General features: G+C 47.4%; 1 protein-coding gene across 7 annotated transcripts in view; it reads left to right on the top strand.

Moving 5' to 3' along the window:
* Window positions 1–25700, top strand: part of LOC100720640 (neuronal acetylcholine receptor subunit alpha-7) — a 231025-nt gene that overhangs the window by 52079 nt on the left and 153246 nt on the right. For 4 of the 7 annotated variants that reach the window (XM_063249847.1, XM_063249852.1, XM_063249851.1 and 1 more), the window contains 2 exons: window positions 1165–1252; window positions 1909–2008. The exons of 1 other annotated variant lie outside the window; for it this stretch is intronic. The gene's annotated coding sequence lies outside the window, so the exon portion shown is untranslated. Of the gene's footprint in view, window positions 1–1164; window positions 1253–1908; window positions 2009–23317; window positions 23595–25700 lie in introns of those variants that run through there. 2 more of the 7 variants (XM_063249853.1, XM_063249850.1) reach the window with 1 other exon arrangement.

Raw genomic sequence — 25700 nt, 5'->3', positions numbered from 1 at the left:
CTTGTCCAATGCTACTCCACATATTTAGTAATCTATAGAGTATATTAATTTGAATATAAACTTTACTTAGTGGTGACATCTTCACACTGCTGTTCTTTCCTATTTAACAACCTAATATGCATTTATATTTGTTCGAGTCAATCTTGGTGTCTGATAAGAGGCGATCAAATTTTAAATATTTTTATTCATAGAGGTGCTACAATTTTTAAAGATATTTCCTTGTACTTAATTTTCTGTTTTATGCTGCAGAGTGTTATTTCCTGTGATAAATTCTAATTGGTTATTTTTGGCATATCCAAAGGCCAATATGAATTCCATCTTCTAACTTGTAAAAATTGGAATACCGAGATATAATAAACATTTGCGTTTTTGTGCCTAGGAGTTTATCCACTCTCCTAACTTATCTTTAACTTCCTGTTTATGTCAACTGTGAGTGAAGCCCCTTCACTTTTCCCATTCCTTTGCATTTCGTTTTCTGGGCATAATGTACTAGCTGCAATTACCAGGAAAGTGCACAAAATTCCTGTTTCACTGCTTGTATCAAAGTGAAAACTTTCAGCGTTTTTTCATGACACAGTTTTGAAATGATGTGTTGCTAGACACTGATCCCAGGACCTCAGGTATGCTGAGTGAGCATTGTACCCCCGAGCCTCCCAGTCCTTCCCAAAGGCTAGCTGCTGATGCTACATTTGTGTCTATAGAGACGATCCTTGGAAATGGAATGCACTGTTTCTTTAATGTAAGACTGACATTGCCACTATGGGATAAAACTAAGTTGGTTGCATGGATGATACTATTATTGGTGGATCTAAATTTCTAATATTTTAACGAATATTTTATTTACATACATAAGAGAAATTGGTCATTTATCATCTTTCTCAATTTAACCCTGAAAGGTTTGATATCAATAAAAACAAAGATACAAAATTTCAAAACAAAATAGTAAGAGAGTATCAATGGTTGATACGTTGTGTATTATTATCTTCAAAGTACGTGCTCAGATTACAGGATACAGAAATTGAGAAATTGATCAAGCAAATAAAATATTTGTCCTGCTTTGTGTTCATTGAGTTTCATGGATCTGTGGCTTGGCATTTGTTACTTCAAACACACACACACACTCTCTCTCTCTCTCTTTCTTTCATTATTATTTTTTTTTTGTAGCTCAGTTCTTGAACTCACTATGCAGCCCAGGCTAGCCTTGAACTCTCAGCAATCCTCCTGCCTGAGCCTCTCCAGTGCCGAATTACAGGTGTGCACCACTTCAATAATATTTTCTTTCTTTACCTGTTTCTTCTGTCTTTGTTTTGTAATCGTCAAATAGCACTTGGATATGTTGCTTTAGCTTTCATGGTCTTCCTTCTCTTTGCATTTTGGGCTGAGCACTTTCTCCAGCCTCCCCCCAGGTTCACTCCTGCTCCACGTCCAGGCTCTCCATGAGCTTCCAGACATGCTCCCTCTCTGCACAGTGCTTCCCCCTCTTTATCTCCAGCACATCATGGTGATTCTTAGAGTTTCCATCGCTTTGATTACATGATCTCTCTGTCCATGCATGTTGCCCTCTTTTCCTGTTAGAATCGTAGCATGTTCATCATTGTTGCTTTAAATTCCTGGTCCCATGATTCCAGCATCCCCGCCACATTGAGTCTGTGTCTCTTTAGGCTACATTTTCCTGCAGTGGGCCTGCATACTTTCTTGTGTTGTTATTGCTGTTGCTGTTGAAAGCCACACTGTAGCTTCAGTGTGCTGTGTGTGGGCTTGGTGGGTTCCTGTGCCAAGATTGGGGGGTAGAACCGTTAAGAGGGGAGACATAAAGGGAGGAAGCCAGGCCCGTGCAGGCTGTGCTTTTGGGAGGATATTTGCCCTCTAGCCCTTTTCTGTCTCTCTTTCCTTCCCGGTTACTCTGAGATGAAGAAACTCCCTGCCGGGCACATCACTGTGAAGTCCTCTGCGGACACACACCCAAAGCACCAGGGCCAAGCATCCAGGCACGGAAACTTCCAAAGTGGTAAGCCAAAATAAACCTTCCCTCTTGTTAAGTGGATTGTCACAGTTACTTTGTCCCAGTGACAGCAAGTTGATTAATACTCCCTGACATGAGGTTTTCAGTAGAAGGAACTGAAATAAATCTGGCCCTCGTGTGTGGCTTTATGTTTATCTAGCCAGGAGTCTATTACATGTTGTGACTGTAGGTATCAAAATTTTTTTTTGTTTATTCCCCAGTTTGAGGGGCAGGGAAGGGTTATGAGACCTATTTTTAAATAAAGTCTCAGTTCTTTCGGTAGACAACCTTATTATAAAACAGGAGCCCAGCTGGCATGGGGGAAAGGGGTGTATGTGTGTAGGTATGTGCGTTCTCTCGTCCCAGGACGAGGTCGCAGTACAGAACCTGTACCTTTGGGCTGTAACCTTCATATCTGCTTCTTAGTTACTTCCCTCCTTAGCTAAGACAGGATGACAAGATGGCCTTACTGCTGAGTCTACCCTTTCTCCAGCTCACCTAGTCTCCAGGAAAACCATGTTTCCTTAGGGTATGGGAAAACACTCCCCCTAGAGGGGAGGCCTTGGCCCTGAGTGTATTTCAGGCTGGCTACTCTTTCCCCTCAAGTTCTTTTACTCTGACCTTTACTGTGCAAGCCTAGCAGAGATAAAGTTCAAGAAAGTGTGAGCTTAACTTTCACTGTTGTTGCTGATGAACCGCTAACACTGCATCCGTGACAGTGCAGGTTTCCTAGGCTGGTGTTGGCTGCTGTTGGGGCTTTTAGTCTAAGGGGTTTTTTCCTGTGAAGACTTCCTATCTGTTACGGGTTGTGTCCAGATGCCACTCCAAAGTCTTGTTTCGTCATACTGGTTTTTTTGTTTTGTTTTGTTTTGTTTAGGAGGTGGCTGAATCTAGAGTGTATGATTGATTGGTGGTGCAATGCTTGGATGAAGCATGCTGGATTAAGGGTGGGTGATTTCTGGATCAAGCCACTGTCCTAATCCCAGTACACTGGATACAATATTAGGGACAAAAAAAGGCTTGTCTTGCCCCTGTGTGTTGCTTTGCTAGTTTCTGTTCACCTTGACTGTTCTCTGCCAAGGCACTTTACATTGGAGCCAGGCAATTATTGACTGAAACCTCTACAAACTACAAGCTATTAAACATTTTCTCAAAAACTAGAGCAAACAATCCAAAAATTCATTTGGAACCAAAAATGATGCAGAATAGCAAAAGCAACTCTGGACAACAAAGGCAAGGCAGGGGATATTACAGTCCCAGACTGGAAATTATACTATAAAATACTGTGATAAAAACAGCAAGGTACTGGTGGAAAAAACAGACCTGATGATTAATGGAACAGACTAGAAGATGCAAAAACAACTCCAAAAACACTCAGTCACTAAATCTTTTACAAAAGGGCCAAACACATTCACTGGAAGAAAGATGGTCTGTTCAATAAATGGTGCTGGAAAAACTGTCTTTCCACATGCCAAAGACTAAACCTAGACCCACATCTATCACCAGGCACTAAACTAAAATCAAAATGGATCAAAGATCTAAATATTCAAACTAAATCTGCTGGAAGATAGAATAGGTAGAACTCTTCCAGACACAGGTATAAGCAAAGACTTTATAAACAAAACCCTGATTGCACAGGAACTATCACAAAGAATCAACTCAGATCTCATTAAAAAGCTTTTGTGCAGAAAAATAAATCACCAACAGAGCAAAGAGACAACCCCACAGAGCGGAAAAAAAAATTTATGCCAGCTGTTCCTTAGACAAAGGACTTACATCTAGAACATAAAAGGAACTGAAAAAAATAAAAATTCAAAGACCCAATGCATAAATGGGCATCTGAGATAAACAGACACTTCTCATATGAAGATGTACAAATGGGAAATAAATATATGAAATATTCAACATCACTGGTCTTTTGAGAGATGCAAATTAAAACAACATTGAGATTCCATCTCACCCCAAAAGAATGGCTGTTACCAAGAAAAAAACTAAAAAGTTTTTTAAAAAGAAGACAACTAATAACAGGAGAAGCAGCCAGCCCAGTCCCTGCAGGCCACCACTGCCATCTGGACTCTCCTGTGGGTAGCCATTGCAAGCCAGGAGAAGTAGACATCCATGTCTTGGAGAAACCACAAGTGTCTGGAGAAGCCTGCCTCACACCTCACTGCCTCCTGGGGAACCTGAGTTAGGAGAAACCCAGGTGCCTGACCCATCCCAGTATGCTGTGCATGGGAAGCCAACATGGGAAGCACCTGGGACCCCCATAACCCACTCATCTGGAGGAACCCAGGAAAATGTCACGACAAATAAGTGAAAGGTGATCTCTGGCCTCCAGCCCCCACAGAACCAGTCCAGGAGACACAGACAGGGAAGAAAGTGGAAATCACACCTGAAATTTCTGGGATGATGGCAACTGAAGTAAAGAAACTACTTCACGGGGCTGTAAAAAAATCAGATCAGAAACAATATTTGAGATAAAAGAAGAAATGAAAAACGTAATAAAAGGGTTACTGGGCATATCTACAGAAGACAGATAAAAAAGAGGAGCATAGGAGACTTAGGGAATCCTTGAATGAACAATATATAGGAGAATTGGAATGTATGAAACAGACTCCAAGAGATATCCAGGAAATCAAGCTCCATTGAAAGCTGGCAGAACTGCTTGAAGGAAACTGATGACAGACTTTGACACTTTGATTCAGGATGGCAGTTAGCAAGCATGAAAGGAAAGATCTCTTAAAAATAACAGGGAACCAAGAAATAACAATCCAATAGCTGCAAGATGAAACAGGAGAGTAACTTAAGAATGATAGATGTCAGCAAAAAAGTAGAAGTCAACACAAATGATGTAGAGAGACTATAGAAGTAATAGCTGAGAACTTCCCGAGCATGGGAAAAGGACCTGACGTGCAGGTAAGTGAGGCATACAGAACTCCAACTAGCCACAACCAAAATAAATCTACACGCAGACATGTAATAACCGAGATCCCAGAAATTTGGCACAAGAACAGCATATTAAAGGTTGTTAGAGAAAAGAGACAGATCACCTATAAAGGAAAACCCATCAGAATCATGACAAACTTCTTTATGCTGGCAACTTTCCTCAGGTGGACCATTCACTCAGTACCACGCTGATGATTCCATTCGGCTGACGTTTAAGTTGACCACCAGATACAAATTCAGTGTATCGATTAAAACCATATTCTTAAGTCTGGCTGCCTAGAGATGATCCTAGTGATCAGCCAGTGACAGGGTAGAGCTTGTGCCTAACCATCTTGTTCCACTAGGCTGAGAGTTTTGTGTCTGGGGTGAGAAATATATTGCATACCAGGCAGTGGCCAGGTCTGCTTTGGCTTGTGTTCCCTTCACTGATGGACACTGATTTCTGAATTGGCACAATTCTTATTTGGGCTTTGAACATTATTGTCAGGGAGGAGCAGAGTCTTAGTCCATTTTGCTCTGGTATGACAGAATACCAACAAGTCATGGATAACAAACAGAAGTATATTTCTTGCAGTTTTCTTGGTTGGCAAGCTGCTGATCAAGGCATTGGCGTTTGCTGATGTTCCTGTGTCTGCTTCCAGAGGGGAGGACACTGTGCCCTAATCTGCAAGAGCAAAAGAGACTCCCTTCTCTTTCTTTCTTTCTCTTTCTTTCTTTCTTTCTTTCTTTCTTTCTTTCTTTCTTCCTTTCTTCCTTTCTTCCTTTCTTTCTTTCTTCCTTTCTTTCTTTCTTCCTTTCTTCCTTTCTTTCTTCTTTTCTTTCTTTCTTTCTGTCTGTCTGTCTGTCTGTCTGTCTTTCTGTCTGTCTTTCTGTCTTTCTGTCTTTCTGTCTTTCTTTCTTTCTGTCTGTCTTTCTGTCTTTCTGTCTGTCTTTCTGTCTGTCTTTCTGTCTTTCTGTCTTTCTGTCTGTCTTTCTGTCTTTCTGTCTTTCTGTCTGTCTTTCTGTCTGTCTTTCTGTCTGTCTTTCTGTCTTTCTTTCTCTCTTTCTTTCTGTCTTTCTTTCTCTCTTTCTCTCTTTCTGTCTCTCTTTCTGTCTTTCTTTCTGTCTCTCTATCTTTCTCTCTTTCTGTCTCTCTTTCTGTCTTTCTTTCTGTCTCTCTTTCTGTCTTTCTTTCTGTTTCTCTTTCTTTCTTTCTTTCTTTCTTTCTTTCTTTCTTTCTTTCTTTCTTTCTTTCTTTCTTTCTTTCTCTTTCTTTCTTCTTTTGTACCAAGGATTGAACTCAGGAGCTCACACTTGCCAGGCAGGCACTGTGCCACTGAGCTAAGTCCCTGGCCGGATCTCTCCCCTCTTTGTGGCTGTGTGGATCTGCACCTCACCCTCTCCCGTTAGGCCCCACCACCCCACACTGTGGCACTGGGCACTGAGTTCCCAACCTGTGAGTGGGGGGCATTCAGATGACAGTGGGAGAATGGCCACCGCCCTCTCCAGTCTGCTCTGCTACATTTCTTCATACCAATAAATATTCCTTGAAAACATAGCTGCATGGTATTCCGTAACAAATGATTTTTACATGTATTGTTTAGCTCCAATATGTAGTTTTTAGATAATGATCAGACACGCTTTAAAAAAAAAAAAAAACCTTTCTTTGTATTTGTCTCTTCTAAAATTCTGGATTATACTGCTGATTTGTTGTGGTCAATCTCAGAAACCTACAGATGCTAACGAAGTCCCCCCCCCCCCCGCCCAAGTAGGCTCAGTCTCCTCTCAGAGCCACAAGGGGAGGACACTGCCCTGCACTCTCCGGGAGCCTATGGGTTACACCTGTCTTCTGTTCTTCTCAGTGTTGCATTTGCCTGTATCCTGACTTCCTAAGTATATGCTAAAGCCCATGGTACTGAGTGATGTCTGTTTTTATTTTTTAAAATTTTGTGGTAGTGATTATTGAGCCCCGGGGTTTTGCACTGATACAGGTTGATTTGATTTGATTTGATTTGGAGACAGGATCTGTCTCACTCAGGTGCTAGGTTTCCCAGGCACATCTCAAATGTGCAATTCTCCTGCCTCAGCTTCCCCTAGTGCTGGGATTCCAGGCCTAAGCCCTCGCATCCAGCTCAAAGCTCAGTCTTAATTGCTACTCCAGCTCAAAATGTTGAGCAGCTGTGGTTCTGTCCTGCCGGAAACGCTGCTCCAGGCCTCTACTTCTGGTCCTGGGGTGGCCCAGAGGCCTGGAACCCCAAGGCCCTTGGCTTCTCTGACACCCTCCAGCTACGTCTGTGAGCATCTGTGAGATATTAGTCATCTTATGTGGAACAGGATATATCTGTCACTTCTCCCCTGTGAAACCCTCCCTTCCACAAGGTTTATTTTAAGCAACGTGTGAAAAGAGACAATTTCACAGGCAACCCTGTGACAACCCCGGCCTTTGCCAACACGCGGGATCTGCGGTGGTCCCTGTGGCTGCTGGCACTCTCAGTCTGGCGGGGTGGGGGACGCCCCGGGCTGAGGCAGGGCCCCCCTCACCTGGGGTTGGAGGCTGCAGGGACATCAGAGCCCCTTAGGTCCCAGAGGGGATGGAGCAGCCTGTGACTTTCCATCCCTCCACCGCTGCTTCTCTGACACCCTGGGTAATGAAACTCGCTCTCGCCAGGACCAGGGCAGCTGCCCTCTCCTTGCAGGCTTGATCAGGATGGAGAGGCATGCCCTTCCCCACTCCCTCTGGGCTACGCACCCCAAGTGAGAAAAGCCGGGGGCTGGATGCAGCTGCGGCCTCCACCCGTCCCACGGGAGTTTCTATAGCAACTTCCCGAGAGGGATCTCCAGGGCCTACAGCTTCTGTCACAGTAACCCAGAGAGGGGAGACACTGGGGGAGGGCAGAGGGCCTGGACAGGGAGTCAGGGACCCTGGGCCTCTAGGGATCCCAGAGAGCAGTAGGTTGGGTCCAGGCCCAGGTTCTCCGGACCCCAGGAGGGGGTGACGCTCTGGTCATGGGGCATCACCTGGTGGGTGACCTGTGCCGGGAAGTGGTCCTGTGGATTAAGGAGGGGGCCGTGACCTGCAGCCCCTCCCCCACCTTCCTGGGAAGTAGGGCAGGACAAGCCAGGCTGGATCCCACGGGGGCTGCCCGTGGGTGTCTGGAGAATAGGAATGAAATTATGCAAGCAGATGGCTTGATGGAGAGACAAAAGCCGTGGGTATAAAAGCTCTCTCATCATGGAGATGCTAATTTTTGACTTTTAATGATACAATTTTAGATATCAAAGGTGTTTTCTAGCTTTTAAGTATCTTCAGCCCCCAAATAAAGCCTTTGACCAAGACATTGTTCTGCACATGCAGACATTCCAAGTCCGGGGACCTGTGTCCTATCACTCAGCACTCGGGTACTGAGCTGTGGTCATTTGTTCCAGCAGAGTCCAGGCTGCAAACGTCCTCCCCACACCCTGGGGAGGAGGAAAATGAAATGCATCAAGGCAGAGATCAGCAGAGGAGAAGGCAGGTTAACCACGGCAGCCACAGCCACAGACTGCAGCGGCCATCGGAAATGCCTCGGGAGGGCTTTGGGCCTGAGGATGAAACCGCTTGGTCTGGGTCTGCAGAGCGAGGCCTGGGGCAGACAGGGGTGGGGAGAAGGCGGTGGCAGCACAGGCTAAGCTGAGGCTGACCCTGTTCTTGCCTGTGTCCCTGGGAGCTGTCTCCAGGAACCGATTTGCTCTCCAGGAGGCAATAATTATATGTCCTCTCCAGGCTGCTGAGGGGGATTAACTCTGAGAAGTCATCTAGCTCCTGGGGCACAGCAGGCACTTCATGGATTATAAGAAGGGTTTTAAAAAAGGAAAGCAGAACTGCAAGCTGGACCTGAAATTACGCTATAATGTTCGAGAATGGAGCTGAGGGTCCTCTTCAAGTGTAGGGGAGATGAGATCACTGGCCCACTTCGGGACTTTCTCTAAAAATTCTCAAACGAAGTTAATTTGTCAGCTCACTCTCAGCCCAGACAATGCCCTGGGAGCTCACCGGCTGACCCCAAAGCCAGCTGCCTTTCTCAGAGTGGGGAGACAGTGGAGCCCTGCGGACAGGCGTGTTCTGAGTGGGGTCCTGTACCTGTCCCTGCAGCTCCTGCACCGACCTATGGGGACGGTGTAGGGAGAGATGGGAATCAGGGCGTGAATACAGGGCTGTGCACTCCTGTGGGTGGGCCCTTTGGTCTCCACCTTTGCCTCTGAGAGCGGATGCCCTGTCACACCTTCAGGTGGCTTTTCTCAGTGTACGTGCTCACTCTGCTCTTATCTTCCGGGGACATGGCAGGCCTCTACCCAGCAAACTTGTGTCCACATGAGATACCTCCAAGGTATAATGTGCCCTCCAGACGTGTGCAGGGGGCATCTGAAGAAATACAAGGAATTTTCCAACAAGGAAGAGCCACTAGGCTCAACTGGTGATGATACAAAAGAAATAGTTGTAGCCAGGGAGTAGGTGAAGTGGGGAGATGGAAAATCAGTAAGATTAATTAGCAGGGGCAAGCTGGGTTCCGGGTAAAAGGACCTAAGAGGTGTCTTGCTGCAGACAGACTTGGGAGATCGAGCCCCACACGGGGGAGGGGAGGGAGGAAGAAACCACTCAGACATCCCAGGCAGCAGGCACCGAGTGCGGAGACCCTGGCTCTCAGTAACGCGGAAATGCACTTAGCAGTACAAAGGCTGAGGCCTGAGGAGAGGACAGAGGCGCCGGCCTAGAGTAAAGCACTCCTGGGAATCAGCGCTGGGGACTTTACCCTGCTCAGCCCCTTCCTGCTTCCCACCTGTCTTCTCCACTCCGGACTCTCCTGCTGCCATGTCCCCCCAAACCGGTCTTCCATGGCTCTAGCATGAGGTGTGGGGTGCTGATCTGGAAGTGCACCTTTAAGACAGACCATTGAACAGCAGTTTTTCGGTTCCAGCAAATTCAGAGGGAAGCACGGGGCTCCCATAATAGTGTTTCCTGCTCCACTTCCAGCACCCCACACCGGGAAGCCCGCTGGAGAGAAATGCAGACCCCTGACCCTCCCTTCACCGCCCTGGGGCCTCTAGCATTTATAATACAGTTTCCTCTACAGGCCAGGGGTGGTGGGGTGTCCCTGTGGTCCCAGCTACTCAGCAGTTTGGAGGAGCCTGAGAAACACAGAGACCCTTCTCTTAAACTGTTTAAATCCTATACATTTAGAAATAAATAAGAATGTGTTAGAGACAGTGTTATAATTCTGCTGTAACTGTCAAATATAAAGGAGAAAATTCAACAGGAGACAGAAAATGTATTTATCTTTCAAAAATTTTTCCCAATGTGTTTCTCGTGTTTTTATACTTCCCAGTTCATTTTTTTCATTATTTCCACGTTTAGAGATCTTTGTTTCATCATCCTTTTAGGGTAAGTTTGCTTTTGAAAAACAGTCTTAATTTTTCATTGTGTAAGAATATGTTGGTTTCTTAGTTCTGAAATCTCTTTAACTGAGCGTAGAATTCTGAATTAACTGTTCATTTATTTCCAGCATTTGAAAAATGTACTTATTCCTCCTGACATTCACTCTTTCTGATGAGAAATCTCCAGCGATTCCAATTGTTTCCTGCCTCTAAATGATGTATCATTTATCTATGATTGCCTTCGAGTTTTTCTTTGTCTTTAGTTTTCAGAAATCTCACCATGATGCATTTTGATATAGATTTCATTGGTTTTATTTTATTATTGTATTTTGTGCTCTAAATTTTCCGTTTGCTTCTTTAATCTTCCTTTTCTTTGCTGAGACTTTATAATTTCCATTTCATAGTCTATTTGCGAATGCTCATTGGAGAATTCTTGTGAAACCTACTTTACAGTGTTTGTGAGCTAATGCTCAGAGTTCTGTCATCCAGTGTGGCTCTAGTTATCTTTGTTTTCAGTGAAATTTGTGTCTTCCTGATTCGTGGTACAGCTCATGAGCCTTTTCATTGAAAAATGAGTAACCTAGGCATGGGGAGCCCAGGTCTCGCCTGTTTTTCAAATGACTTCCTCTGACATCCGCCCTTCAGGGAGGGACGAGCAGGTTTTGTTTTTCCCATAGGTTGCACTGGAAGTTGAATGATCACCATTTTCACATGCTAGGGGAAGCTGGCGGATGGAGAAGCCCAGGTCTTCCCTCGGCCTCCATTAACACTCAAGGGAGGAGGAAGGACACTCCTGATTAACCCTGGCTGGAGCTAGATTTCCTTGGTGGAAATCCCCTGAAATGCCCCAGAGGAAGGAGTATCTCGTTAGTGTTCCCACTTGGCCTCCACTGTCCATGGGGAACGGCCTTGCTATCTGTGGATGGTAGTGAAGTTCTAACTCCGTGTGATGATTAATTTTAGATTTCAACTTCAGTGAGCTGAGAAACACCTAGTAACCTAGAAAGCAGTAGTTGGTTGTACCCGTGAAGCTGTTTCCGGAGGAGTCAGTGCGTGAGCTTGGCGGATTAAGTGGGATAGGTCTGCCTGCGGTGGGACCAGGCACCATCCATTCCATTGGTGGCACAGAGAGGACAAACAGTGTCTTCCCAGAGAGCTGAGATTTATGCATCTTCTGATTGGAGCCTCGGATCTTTGGACTCAGAGTTATAACAGTGACCGCCTTGGTTCTCAGGCTTTAGGATTCGGAGTTACACTATTACCTTTCCTGATTCCACGTCCTTTGAATCTGGACCAACCTGTGCCACAGGTAACCCATAGCCTCTTGTCTGTAGACGACCCTTAGGGAACTTCTCAGCCTCTGCAACTGCATGTCTTGGTTACTTTTCTCTCATTGTTGGGACAAAATACTTGATGCCCAAAATGAGGGAAGGAAAGGTTTATTTAGCTCACTGTTTGTGGAGGTTTCAGTCCATAATCAGATGGCTCCAAGGCAGGGTGGCATGGCACAGGGGCAACACTTCAAGGCAGCAGCCAGCAAAAGCAGCCAGAGCAAAAGGGGGAATATCGAGCCTCTTATCCTCCCTTGTATTGTAAGCAGGCTGCCCTCCCCAAGGTAGGTAAAGCACTCACACCACCTCTGTTCCCTCTTCTTGCACAGGCCGAGAATGTTTACAAAGTAAGGATCCTGGCTCCCTGATGAGTGTCTTAGTTGAATTTCTAAACTTCTCAAGTGGACGCAGCGTATTGACCATAATGCTACATAAGCCAACTCTCTAATAAATACTTTCCCATTTGCCTGTATACACACCCCACTGGTTCCTCTTCTCTGGAGAAACATGACTATTAAACTCCCAAGTAATCACCCCTGTCTACCATCGCAGGAAGAGGCAAGGGTGTGTCCTTACTGAAAGACAAGTCCAAGATCCATGTGACCTCCACCTCACCTTACTGAGATTGTGATGAGAGTCCTTGATCCCTACCTGGCCCTCTCCGACCGCCCCCTGGTGTCATGCAGGAGAACTTGGACACCACCTCACAGCGCAGTGGAAGTGGGTGTCGAAGCTCTGCTCTCCGCCTGTACTGGTGGGGATACAGGTGAAACCGCAGGTTACATGAGAAGCTGAATGATCACCTTTCCACATCTGCTGTCTTGATAGCCTGTCCCTTTCCTAATGCTCTGACTACAGAAAGAAGCCATTATTGTGTTGTGTTGTTCAGTTTTTCTCTTTTCACCCAGTGGTGTTCCCGATTTGACCATTTTTCTAGCTTCAAGCTTTACACAGAAGAGACTAAAATAAGCCCCAGGGAGCACATCGCCATGAATGCAGGGCCATGAGGGGTGTTTGCCTCTCAGAGCCAGAGTTGTTAGCTGTGCCTAATGGAAGGATTTTTAAAGTTTACATTAACTCCCTCATTCCAGTGATGGACATCTCAAGCAGTGTTTAAGACAACATTTTTCCTAGCTTTTGTAGAATTCCTCGACAGAAACCCCATTTGTCTGGAAGGCTTGCACGGACAATGTCCCATAAAATTCCTGGGACCTGGAAGTGGGGGTTTTGGAAGTCGATTAGACCATGAAGACCCAAATCTTATCAGTGGGTGAATGCATGGATCTGGTTGACCAGATGGCCTTATGTGTAGGTTCTGGAAACTCTGGAGGCGAGGCCTAGTAGAAAAGGAGCAGATCACGGGTTTGAGCTTCAGGATTAGAGCTTGTGCCTCGCCTCTCCCTCCCTCTGCTTCTCAGCAATCCTGACGCGGGCAGATTTCCTCCACCACACCCTTCCACAATGTTTTCACCCCACCACAAACTAGAAATAATGAAGTCAGTTCATTGTGGGCTGAAACTTCTGAAATCCTGAGCCAAAAATAAACCTTATCGCCTTGAAATGGTACATTTCAGGCATTTGTCACAGCCAGAGAAAGCTGACTGTATCATCACCACTTGTAGATCACACACCCATTGCTGTTCCTGCACAATTTTATAATGTATTTGTAATCTTTTCTATCGTCTTGGAAATGTGAGATGGGAGGGTTACAGCACGTATTCAGTGACAATGAAAAGAAATGCTTGCTTAATTATGCGTCGCATAGCATTGTGTCAAAAGCCCAACGGATAGTCAGGCACTGTAGTGTGGTCACTGCTACTGACCACAGTTAGAGTGATGACATAAACTTAAATTCTCTCCGGGACACTTTGAATTCAGAAGAAACAGCTAATGAAGTCTTGAAGGTAAGAGAAACTTTCCTGGGTTTATCAGTCACAGTTCTCTGGAGAAGAAAAGTAATAGATCTGTCTGTCTGTCTGTCTGTCTATCTATCTATCTATCTATCTATCTATCTATCTATCTATCTATCTGCTGTAGTTTGGATCTTGAATGTGCCCCACAGGCCCCTGTATTAAAACACTTGGACTCCAGGTGAGGTTTTTGGGAGGTGATAGATCCTTTAGGGTTTGAGGGAGCTCGTTAGGGGACTGAGAGTGTATCTTTGAGTCATCTTGATTTTCTCTTCTTCTTTCTTTCTGGGTTCCAGGCTGTGTTGGTTACTTTTCTCTGTTGCTGAGACAAAATACCTAACACTCAAATTTAAGAAAGAAAAGGTTTATTTAGCTCAGAAACAGTGAAGGTTTCAGTCTGAAATCAGCTGGCTCCAAGGAAGGGTGGCATGGTCCTTAACCTCAGTCTTAGGCAAAGTCTCTGGACAGGAGCAAAATACAGACAAACTTTCTGCCAAGCCATAACACACATCATCTGGAGTCCAACAACCCAATGCAGTCCTTCTGCCCAGCAGAAAGCTCCCGAGCCTGGTCTTTACTGGCTTTTGGTCTTCTGGGCTTTGACTAGAATCTCCCATACAGAACAGTCTAAGCTGTTCCAGGGCTACCCTTTTAGGTGACATCTGTGAATCTTTCGAAACTCTTCTCACAAGCCAGTTCCAAAGACTCTTGAACCACATGGTCAGATATAGTCCCAGCAACGACTCTATTTCTCTGGTACCAAATTCTGTCTTGGTTATTTTTCTTTCATTGCTGAGACAAAATACCTGATGCCCAAAATTAAGGAAGGAAAGGCTTATTTAGTTTATAGTTGTGACTTTTCAGTCCTCTATCAGCTGGCTCCAAAGCAGGGTGGCACTGCTGAGGGGTAATCACTCATGCAAAACCAATGAGAGCAGACATGGGGAAAGTGAGCCTCTTTTCTCACTTATATTGTAAGCAGGCTACCCGCCCTGGGGCACAGGTAGCTCTCACATCATCTCCCTGCCCTCTTCTTGCACAGGCTCAGGATGTTTACAAAGTGAGGACCCTGACTCCCCGCTGAGTCACTTAGTTAAACTTCTAACCCTCTCCAGGTGACACAATGAATCCAGCATTACAACATGGGAGATAGTAACCATTCACCTTAGGACATGTGCTCTATACCTCAGGATGCAGAACTGCTGTGTTACTTAGTTAGGCTGGTAAGCTTCTCAAGTGACACAATGTATCAACCATAACCCAGGCCATGGAAGGAACAGTTTTCTCCACCATATGCTCCTTGGTTGCCACCCAGAGTGTGTACTAGAGGCTCAAAGTGTGAGTCTGTGCAATCTTAGACTGTAAGCTACAAAGCTATAAGCCAGAATAAACCTTTTCTCTCTGTGAATTCCTGTTACTTCATTATAGTGATGCCAAGGTGTCTGTCTTTCATCTGTCTGTCTAACTAGCACCTATCAGTCAATGGAATTGGCTCATATGAACATAGAGACTGAGAAATCCCAGCGAGAGCTTAAGAAAGTCAGTGGTATAATTCTGATCCAAGTCTAAGCCACTGAGAATCAGGAGAGTCACTTGTATGAGGTCTACTCCAAAAGCCAGCAGACTAAAGAAAAGTCAGTGTTTCAGGTCAGGAATAAAGATAGAGAAAAGGTAGCTGTCCCAGCTCAAGCCGTCAGGCAGGAGTTGCCTCTTACCCTTTTTGTTCTGTTCAAGCCTTTAGCTGATAGGGTGAGAGGGCCATGCACCATGGGGAGGGCTGTCTGATTTCCTCAGTCTGTGGATTCAAATGTTAATCCTCTCCAGCAAGATCTTCTGAGTTCTCAGAGAAACACTCAGAATAATGTTTGACCAAGTGTCCAGCACACCAAGGGTGTTGATATTTAGAACGGAACATCAAACTGGGCCTGGTGGTCATGACTGCAAGGCCAGGACCCTGTGAGACACAGGGCAAGAGGATGACAAATTCAGCATACGTTGGGCACAACTAAGTGACTTTGTGACCTTCTGTATCAAACTAAAAAATTTACAAAGCTGGGGATGTAGCTCAGTGTGAAAGCTTTGGGTTCAATCCAATACTGGAAAAAAAAAATAACCATCATTCTAGATAAAGTCACTTTGAGGGTCTACTAAATAAGTAGACCAGAAGGCCAGCCAGGGTGCAGAGTGGGCCATTTCATGAAAGTAACTGGAATGTAGGGCGAGCACCCTCTGGGAGGATGAGAAGCCGTAGTCCTGTAGATGGGGTCTTTCCGTGTCTGTTTCCACACACAGATTCCATAGGTATCTGGTGAAGTTACAATGAGAAATTGAAGAAAAATATATCATCAATTTAGAGACAAAAATAGACCACAGAACACTAGAGATAGGATGGTTTTTAACTTTGCTGGCTTAACTAACATTTAAATGGGAAAATCACAGGACCCCTGCACACACGTGGTACACAGTAGCCAGTCTCAGCAGCTTTTTAAAGATCTGAATGTGAAAGGCAAAGCAATTAGTCTTCCAAAAGTGACACAGAAGGTTCTACTTTGTGGTAAGCAAAGTCGCCTTTAAAAAGATATTCCAAAGGGAAATATTAAGACAGTTGTGTGATATTAAAATCAAGATTTTTCTATTCCACAAAATTGATCTCATGAAGCAGAAAAGGCAGAATGTAAGATTCTTGTAATATACATTCTATAAGAATCTAGAACGTCTAAGGGTTAATTAGAAAAAGATTTTTAAAAAATCACCTCTATTTAAGAAATGAAGGATTGGCTTGAATAGGAACTCATTAGAAAGTTCACTAGATCCCCCAAATCATATGAAAAAGTGATGTTTCCTTAGTTACATTAGTCATGAAAATGCAAATTAAAGCCAGGAGATACCACAGAACTCCTTTCCTTTGATGTTGAAAGGTAAATGAGGTTAAGGAGTGGCAGAAATTCATATATTCATTCGGAAATACAAGACCTGATAAAATGTAGTTAAATATGTTTATACAAACATTCACAGTCATAATTATTTATAATAATAAAAAACCGGAAATAACCCAAGTATTTATCATTAGTAGGAGTAAGGATATACATTCCTGAAAAGCCATACAATAAAATACTTTAAAACTATGAAAAATAATGAAGATTTCTATGTAGCATCACCACATGGACTATTCTTCAATACTTAATAGGTATTAGGAGAATCAAGACATCAAAGAGCATACAAAATCACATATACACACATAATTATTTAAAGTTCTAAACAGATACAACAGACCATGTTGACAGATGTAATGGAGAGAGAGAACTTTGGAGGGCAGATTTATCACGGGGAGATGTCACTAAACAGGCTTCTTGCATGCTGGTAATGTTTTATTTTTCCAACTGAGTGTTGATTCCATGGTGGTGTTCAGTTTGTGGTGATTCTGTGAGGTATACTAGGATACATGTGCTCTGAAGGAACAAAGCCCTGAAGCCCTGAAGGAACCAAGCAACAAGCTATATCACAAATTAAATTTGCAATGTGTTTTATAAATTTACATTTACAATGTAATTTTTATAAATTACATTTACAATGTGTTTTATCCTCATTTATTAAGATACAGGAAGTGCTCCCCCCACCTGATGCCTCAGGAAGGGAATTGTAAGAGGCTGTCAGGCCTCTAAGAAGTTCGGCACCAGCTCTAGATGCACAGTGGTTTAGGGAGCTCACAACTGCATGGGAGGATTGTACCCCAGAATAAGCATTGCTGCCTCTATCACCATACTAGGAGCTTTATAATTTTGATTGCTACTTTAATGAAATATTTTTGAATTATATTTTTATTTCTGTTTAATTTGGTGATTTTCGAAATTATTCTAGTTTTTCTAAAAAAACTATTTTGAGTTCTGTCTGCACAAATAATGTTCATTGTAACAAAGTACAGAAGTAGGTTGAGAAGAAACTAGTAATTTCTTTCCCTCCCAGTTCTCTGTGAAGCCATTCACACTTTTTCTCTTCTTAAATAAACACAAATAGCTGTGTATGTTCAGCCTTCTCCGCTCTCATGACTCGGGCCAAGGTTCTGCTTCTCTGCAGTAACCTTGAACCTTGGACTTCGAGGTCACTGTTGAAGGCCTGGTCAGCAGCCTGCGGTTCTGCTGGGAGGAGATGACCACTTGGATCCTCACGGGAGGAAGTCTAGTCAGTGCAGGTGGTGCTCCAAAGCACTCACCCGACCTCTCTCTGTCCCTCCCTCTCCCTCCCTCTCCCCTTCTTGGCCGCCATGTGATGGGTGACCTGATCCACCACATGCTCCCCACCACGATCCTCTGCTTTGCACAGGCCCAAAGCCCTGAAGGAACCAAGCAACAATGGACTGAACCCTCTAAACTCACGAGCCAAAATAAATCTTTTCCTCTCTTAAAGTTAATTTCCTCAGATGTTTTGTCACAGTGATAGAAAGTCAACACATCCTCTACTTCTTACACAAATTAGATGAAATACGTTACGTCACACTGTAATTTGCTTTTTCATTTAATCATGGATATGGGCAATCCGTATAGAATTAACATTTAATTTTACTTTCATAGTATTGTGTAGCCAGGTCTATTACAGAATACAACAGATATTTATTAATTCTTCTATGGAGAGGTCTAGTGTCCCTCTCATTAGATCCTAGCCAGACTTGAGGACTTGTTTAATGGACAGACTAAAGCAGAAACCCTGCTGCTAGGGGCTCCTGCCTTGGGGACCAGATGCTAAGCTTCGAGGAGGGCCAGGAGACCAGGAAGAAGCCTGCACAGAAAGCCATGTCGAGGACTCTAGTGCTCCCGGGCCCGGGCCCAGCCCCGGCCCCTGCTGAGTACCCGGGTATGCATGAGCCAGCACCAACTTAGCAGCCTAGTGAACACGGAGTCTTCTCGATGACTCACCCCTCCAGCCACACTTAAACTGAAGACACACAGAGAGCACCAGGCCAGGCCTTTAAACCCTGCTTGCACTGCAGATTCATGAGCAAAACAATCCAGGGCTATTTGTTAACTCCATTGTGTCTGGGAAGGTGTGAGGTACATCGGACCCACAAGGCACAGCATCAGGATGTCCCAGTTTACTCCTGACCTAACCATAACACTCGCGTAAACACTGTGATTGCAGTCAGCAACTTCCCCTCTGCTTCCTAATAATTCTGCAGCAAACACCTTTGTCTGCTTGTTCTTAATTTTTGGCATTTATATGGCACAGCAGGGTTTGTTTACTGCATTTCATGCTCACACTGGATGCTGCTTGTTTTTATTCAAATATCTGTGACTTGATTTATGGAAGGGACAACATTTGGGATGTTTCTGAGCTTTTAGGCTTGCCATGCTGCCCTGTAAATATTTCCTTTTATTTATCTACTTATTTATTTTTAATAGTGACAGGTGTAGGCTGTTTCTTACACATTAAGGAGAAATACTTGATTTTTTACAATGGCTCATGCTAGAGTGTCTGTCGGTACTTGGTCTACAGGAGTTTGAAAACAGCACACATTCTGCTGTTGTGAGGTGCATTCGCCGAGGGTGAGGAACATTATCCTGGGCACTCTGCAGTGGGTAGAAAACGCCAAACCCCAATCACCAGCTAATTCCTTAGTCTTAAGTCAACAAGGCCCCCGGCTGGTGTCTTGGGCAGTCTTTCATACTGGCCAAGTCCAGGAAGGCTGAGCGCAGTGGCCTTGGCTGGGACGGGTGGGCTCAGGAATTCCCGGTCTAGGAGGATGGCCTTCTACCCTGGGAGGCCGGGAATGCCATGCAGAGGGAAGCCTTCCTTGAAAGTACAGTGTGTCCCGCGCTGCAGCGTGGAAAGTCCCCGAGGGCCAGCTAATCTCCGGGACTCCTGGAGTCCCTGGAGTTCCCAGTCCTGCCACTGGGCTTCTGCCTGCCAAGAGTCCGGCTTTCTTACTCCCACAGGTGGCACTGAGGTCGCCTGAGAAGGCACCCAGGCTGTCCTGGAGGCCTCTGCTGGCAATGCCAGAACTCGCGGTGCTGGGGAGGCAGGGGTCCAGACACCAGCCCAGCTGGTGGGGTTCGCTCTCCTGCATACCGAGGTGGTCAGAGCAGCGCTTCTCATGGATCCGCAGGAGAAGCGTTTGGCCCTGAGCTCACTGGTCTGCTCAGCTCTGCTCTTAATAATCATTTGCCAACTCCTGGCTGTGCTTTCCAAGGTGCTGGTTTGACGAGCAAATCATCAACCTGGTGCTCTGCATAAATTAGTGCTCTTCCTATCAGGCAAATCAAAGAATCGTAATAAAAACCATCCAGGGTTGCTGATATGTTCGTTGAGCTGCGATTTTCCTTTGAGCTCCGTATCTTAGAGGGAAGGTTTCACCTGGGGAAGTCAGAGGACGCGTTACTCTCTGCTGCCCCCTCACGGCCGGAGCTTGAAAATGCAGGTCGCGGTCCATGTGGACGGAAAGGCGCCTGGAGCAATCCGGATTGGCCCAGCCTGGAGAAATACCCCGCGCTTTTGCCCTTAGATCCGGTGATCCAAGAGACCGTGGCAAACATACTTGGGCCAAAATAGCGCGCGAAGTACATTTGTGCTTTACACTGAAGGAATAATCTGGAAGAGTAAAAGCCTCAAAGTGTCATTTCTGAGAGAATAGCAGGAGAAACCTTGCCAGGGTCCAGCAAGACCTGCAGCCAGCAGGACCCCAGGACCCCCAAACCCTGGGCTCGGGGGACACAGTGTGGAGAGCAGCTGCTGAGGATTTTTCTTCTCATACTTCGGTGCTTACAGCTGCCCTCTGGTGCTTGTGGAATGCCAAGCAGGTGTGCCTGCCACTGTGTCCGGCGCTGGGCACCCGGCTGTGGGCACCCAGCCTTGTGTGGTTGGCAGCGTGGCCAGGGCTATGAGCTTGGTGCTGTGCTCTGGGCCTCGTGACCAACTTTGCACAGGCTGCGTAGCCAGTGCTGTGTACGTCATGTGCCTGGCACAGGTCCTGCCATCGTGTGACCAAAGTGGTCCCAAGACCTGTGCCCAGCATCATGTGTATGGCAGGGTGCTGCCCTCTGGAGAGCCGGCAGCTGCTGCCAGTGCTGTGTGCAGGACATTGTGATCCCGAGGTCTGGGCTTCTGGCTGGCTAACTCTTGGGCAATGCTCTTCCGGACGTGTGGGCCTGCTGCTCTGTGCGGGGTCCCTGTATCCAGTGCTCTTTTCCTGGCTTTCCGTGCTCCCCATTGTACAGTGTTCTTCTGTGCTAGTCAGCTCTCCTGTGCCTGGATCAAAATATCTGGCATCTACAAATTAAAGGAGGAGAGGTTTGTCGAGGCTCATACTTTTCAGAGAATGGTCAGTCAGTCCGCGGCCAGATACCACGGTGGAAAAGCACAGTGGATGAAAACTGGTCATTCCAGGAACCAGGAAGCAGAGAGGGAGGGGTCAGGGACAGGAGAACACCCAGTGACCACCACCAAGCAGACTTCACTTACAAGTAGCACACTCAGCCATGAAGCCACCAGTGCCTGGGTCCACTGACAAATAGAACACCCTTAGATCCAATCAGCTTCCCCGAGCCACACCTTTGGACATATGGGGTTTGGGGGGGCCATTTTAGATCTGACCATAGCACCCTCTTTTTTTTTTTTTTTTTTTTTTTTTTGGTCTTTTTCGTTTTTATCGGTACCAGGGATCGAACTCACGACTGGCTGCTTGCAAGGCAGGCGCTTATGCCGCTGAGCTAAATCCCCAGCCCCTATAGCACCCTCTTATCTGCAGGGCTATGGTCTGAGGTCCCAGGGGATGTCTGAAATTCCGGATAGTACGCAATCCTGAGTATACTGATTTTTCTGTATTATGTTAAGAATTCCATCTTCTCTCACTTAAAGAGTGTAACGGCTTTATCTTTGGCAAATCTACTATCTACCACATCACTAATCTTTGCTTTCGGAGCCTTGATTAAGTAAAACAAGAGTCACTTGAGCATGGCTACTGCAGTGTGGTGTAGCGGACCTGACAGCTTGGGTGGTCACTGGCTGACTGATGGCTGAGTGGTGTAGATGGCACTGATACCCCGGACCAAAGGCTGATTCCCCTGTTGCAGGTGGGACAACATGAAATTTCATCATCCTACCCAGAGCATCATGCAATAAAAGCTTACGAGCTGCTTATTTCTTGAACTTTTTACTTAATAATCTGAGACAGTGGTTGACCTGCAGTAGGGGAAAGCAAACCTGAGTTGGGGGGTGGGATAAGCGTGCGCCACCTTAAGTGCTGGGCACTTACGCCTGGTATTGTGTTCCCTGGAGTTGGTGCCTGAGTTCTGTGCTAGGAGCCTGTGCCCAGCCTTGTGTTCTCCTGGCTTTGTGTTCCCCACATAACTTTCTACCCTGTGCATCATGTGGCTGATATGTATGTCCAGTGTGTAACTCAGGCCCTGAGCTCAGAGTTGAGTTCCTAGTTTACCCCTGGCCTTGTGTGGTTGCCAGGGTGTCTGGTGCCCTTTTCTTGGGGCTGTGTGCATACAGCGTGTGCACCATCGTGTGCTGCTGTTACACGCCTGGCAGTTGTGCCTGGTGTTGAACTCTCACAGGTGTCCCTGGTTCTTTGCACCCTGCATCGTGTGTCTGGCTTGGGTACCCAGCATGTGTGAGCAACTGAGTGCCCCGAGTCTCAGCCACTATTGCAGCTTAGAAACGAGGTGTCCTTCAAAGCCTGTGTACTGAGAGCCTCACACCAATGCAGCATGGCTGGATCAGGAGGGCACTGAGGAGCTCACAGCTGAGTGGGCCACTAGAGGAAGCAGGTCCCTGGCTTGTCTTTGAAGGGTGTATCTCCCCTCACCCCCACACAATGGAGCCAGCTGACGGTGGGCTGAGCTGGGAGCAGCACACACCTTTCCACTTTGAAGGGGACGACGTTCTCCCGTGTTTTAGCTGATAACGCAGCTGTGTGCCCCTGTGTGCGCTATGCTGTGTGTACCCTGTTGTGCACCTGTGTTGTGTCCTGGCTGCCTGGCTGTGCAGCTGGGTCTGCACCTGTACACCCGCTGCTGCTCCCCCAGCTGAGGTACACACCGCGTGGGGCTGTGCTGTTCTCACATCTGCATGGGGCAGCGCGCAGGTCACAGTGGCCCTGCCCCGCCCCACCCCCGCCTCCCCAGGGCTAGCTCACATTTCTGCAGCACCTTCTGCTAGCACAGCCCCATGTTTGGCCCCACCACCCTGAGACGCCCCATTTACTTGGGGAGCCCTCGCAGGACAGCCCTTGTTCCCTGCTCACTGCCCCAGTCCTGCTGATACCCCTGAGCCCCTAGAGGGCCTGGCGCTGCCTCAGGCCTCCTAGGTGGTGAGGTGAGGTTCGCAGACGGGGCTTCTCCGGGTGTGCGCTGCTCCCTCCCAGGGCACGGTGACTTCTCCACAGCTTGCCGGCCTCCCGCCTGCCTGGCTCCTTGCTGGGGCACGGCAGGAGCTCTGTGCTGCCCTGGAGGGTGGACTCCGATCCTGCTCTGCCCTGGAGTCTCTCTTGCCCCACGCTGAGTCTTCCCTCACAGACAGGGCTCAAGCTGGGTCTCAGGGCGGCGGTGCGTGTGGGCGCGTGCTTGTATGTCCTGCTGAAATCCTGTCAATCCCGGTAAATGGATGAATGTGAGGACATCGGTAAGTCAAGAGAGCCAACACAGAGACGGGCGTCGCACGATCTCACTCACACGTGCAGCTCAGAGGGCTGATCACCAAGGACAGAGGAGCAGCGGGATTTCTGGAGGCCCCGCGGGGTGGGGCGCAGGCGACCAGGGAGGTGGCCAGGGCTCCCCACGCCCAGCCAGAACAGAGGAACAAGTTCTGGCTTCCCAGGGCGGGCACGGCGGGTGACCGCGGCCCCCAGGGAGCTGGGACGCCCTTGAGAAGACCTGGCAGAGGAGCTCGGAGCCTCCAAGGGGAGCAGCAGGACATGCGTGACCGCCCGTTCGCATCCAGGCCCCCCGCACGCACCGGGTAGCACGATGCTTGGCGGAAGTGTGTCAAACTGTCACTCGGTGGTTGTGAAAAACGAGGAGAGTAAGTGAAGAAAGAGCGTAAGCTCACACAAGCCCGCGGGGTCGGGGGGCGACGCGTTGTGCAGACTCGGGGGAGGGGCAGCGCGGAGGCCGCGGGCAGCAGAACGCTGGACGCCTGCGCTGCCCGCGACGCTCCCCAGCGCGGCCGCCAGGGGGCAGTGCCGCCCACCGCCCGGGAGCCGGCCTTGCAGGCTCAGCCAGGGCCTGGGTGTCTTCCCGCCCGCCCTGGGAGAACGTGGGGTCCAGCAATCAGGACCCCAGTGCAAACAAAAGGGGCAGCTTTCGTGAAAGGAGAGGTGATTTTAAAATGTAAACAACGGAAAAGTGCAAACCCTGTGGCATAAAAACCACTTAAAATTTCCCCCTTTTTGGCCTATCAGAGAGCCAACCAGCTGAGTCCTGGCGCCCTCAGCTTTGGTGTTTGCAGATGGGGCTCCGTGTTTATGCTGGACAGGGCCTCCTGCTCTCCTGCCTGGATCGCAGCCCGCTGACCTCCCCCGGCCACTCCTGCAGGCTGCTCTGCTCGCTGGCACTGGCACAGCCCTGCCCTGTTCTGTACCCTGTGTGCCTTGGGGCGACTCCTTTCAGTCTTTGCTATCTCGAAGCCTAGTACGCATCTCCTTGTCTCAAGGAGGGCAGTGATGGTCTGCCCCGCTGTCTCTGTGGATCCTGGGAGGCCGAGATGCGTGCTCTGGGCCTGTGGAAGCCTCCTCTCTACCTGGAGGCCACTGGGCTTCTACACATACCTGAGAGCCCCAGAAGGAAAAGTCGGCAGCCACAGAGGTGAGCTGTGGTTTGAGGTGGCTGTAAAATTTCATCTCCACTGGCTGAGAGCAGAGGACTGCAGCCTGGAATCAAGGTAACCTTACTTTGGGGGTCAGCACCTCTGTTACCTGCATAACGGAGATCATGACAGAGACTGAAGGGGCCAAGGGCTGGTCTCCTAGGTTCTCAGGAAGACACTCCCAATGCTCTGGAAATTTAAAATAAAAGCACCAGATTTTAGCATGTGGCAGAAGTTGGTAGACTAAAGGCGCAGCGCTGTGTTTACTCCTTTACTGACCTTTGTGGAGGCAGAAGTCTGCCAGGCTCGGGCCTCGGACCCTGGCGGGCGAGTCCTCTCCCGCTGGGCTACAGCCGTGTTTAAACACGAGGACGATGGGATAAGAAACGGACAGTGGTGTGGAAAGTGTGACACCCAGAACGATGACAGGAGGGTGACACCCGGGGTGACCACAGGAGGGTGACCACAGGAGGGTGCAGCCGGGAGCACTGGCCCGGCTCTGACTGGCACCGAGTCCGCCCGGTGAAGATGTGAGTCTGACGTGTGGTCTGCTCCGGGAGCCTCAGCAGGGACTGTGCCCTCGGGGTGCAGGGTCAGGACGTGGCCCATCGGCTGCTGTTTGGTACCAAGCACGCGTACCCCAGATGCAGAGGGCCTTCTTGTATTAGTGCTGAGACCGCGTACCCTCGGGGAGGCGGGGGCACCCTCTGCACCCTCTGCACCCTCTGCACCCTCTGCACCCTCTGCTGCTTTTCCTGAATGCAGGGCGTGTACTGTGGGCTCTGCACCTGCCGTGCTCCTCTCACTCCACGAAGCTCTGCGTGGTGAGGCGCTGTCACCTTTCTCAGGACAGCTCTGAGAATGGCTAAGGTGGGTGTGGGCACAGAGGTGTCACCTGAGCACAGGAGTCATTCATTCTCTTTTTCACACTTTTTAAAAAAAAATTATTTTTTTTTCTTTTTCTTTTTTTTATCAGTACCCGGGGATCAAACTCACGACCACACACTTGCAAGGCAGGCGCTTATGCCACTGAGCTAAATCCCCAGCCCCCAAAAAATTTATTTTAAAGAGAAAAGAACACAGAAAAAGCAAACAAACAAAAATAACAACAGGAAAAAAAAAAAAACAGCAGCAGCAAAAGAATAGCGATATAGGACTTCAGAACAAGATGAGAGGATGTAACAACGGTTACATGTCCCTGCCTGAGAAGCCTTTTGACAGTGAGTCAGCAGCCAGAGGGCTTTTCACCAAAACATCACAGCAATAATAGTGATAACCTTTTGAAAGCTCAGCTGGGGCTGTCATTAGGCTGGAGGTGTCAGC

The sequence above is a fragment of the Cavia porcellus genome, unplaced genomic scaffold (genome assembly GCF_034190915.1).
Source record: "Cavia porcellus strain 051 isolate PalLab524CR breed Dunkin Hartley unplaced genomic scaffold, mCavPor4.1 scaffold_6, whole genome shotgun sequence".
Taxonomy (NCBI): domain Eukaryota; kingdom Metazoa; phylum Chordata; class Mammalia; order Rodentia; family Caviidae; genus Cavia; species Cavia porcellus.
The sequence above is the reverse complement of the archived record's forward strand: the minus strand, read 5'-3'. Positions and strand labels throughout refer to the sequence as shown.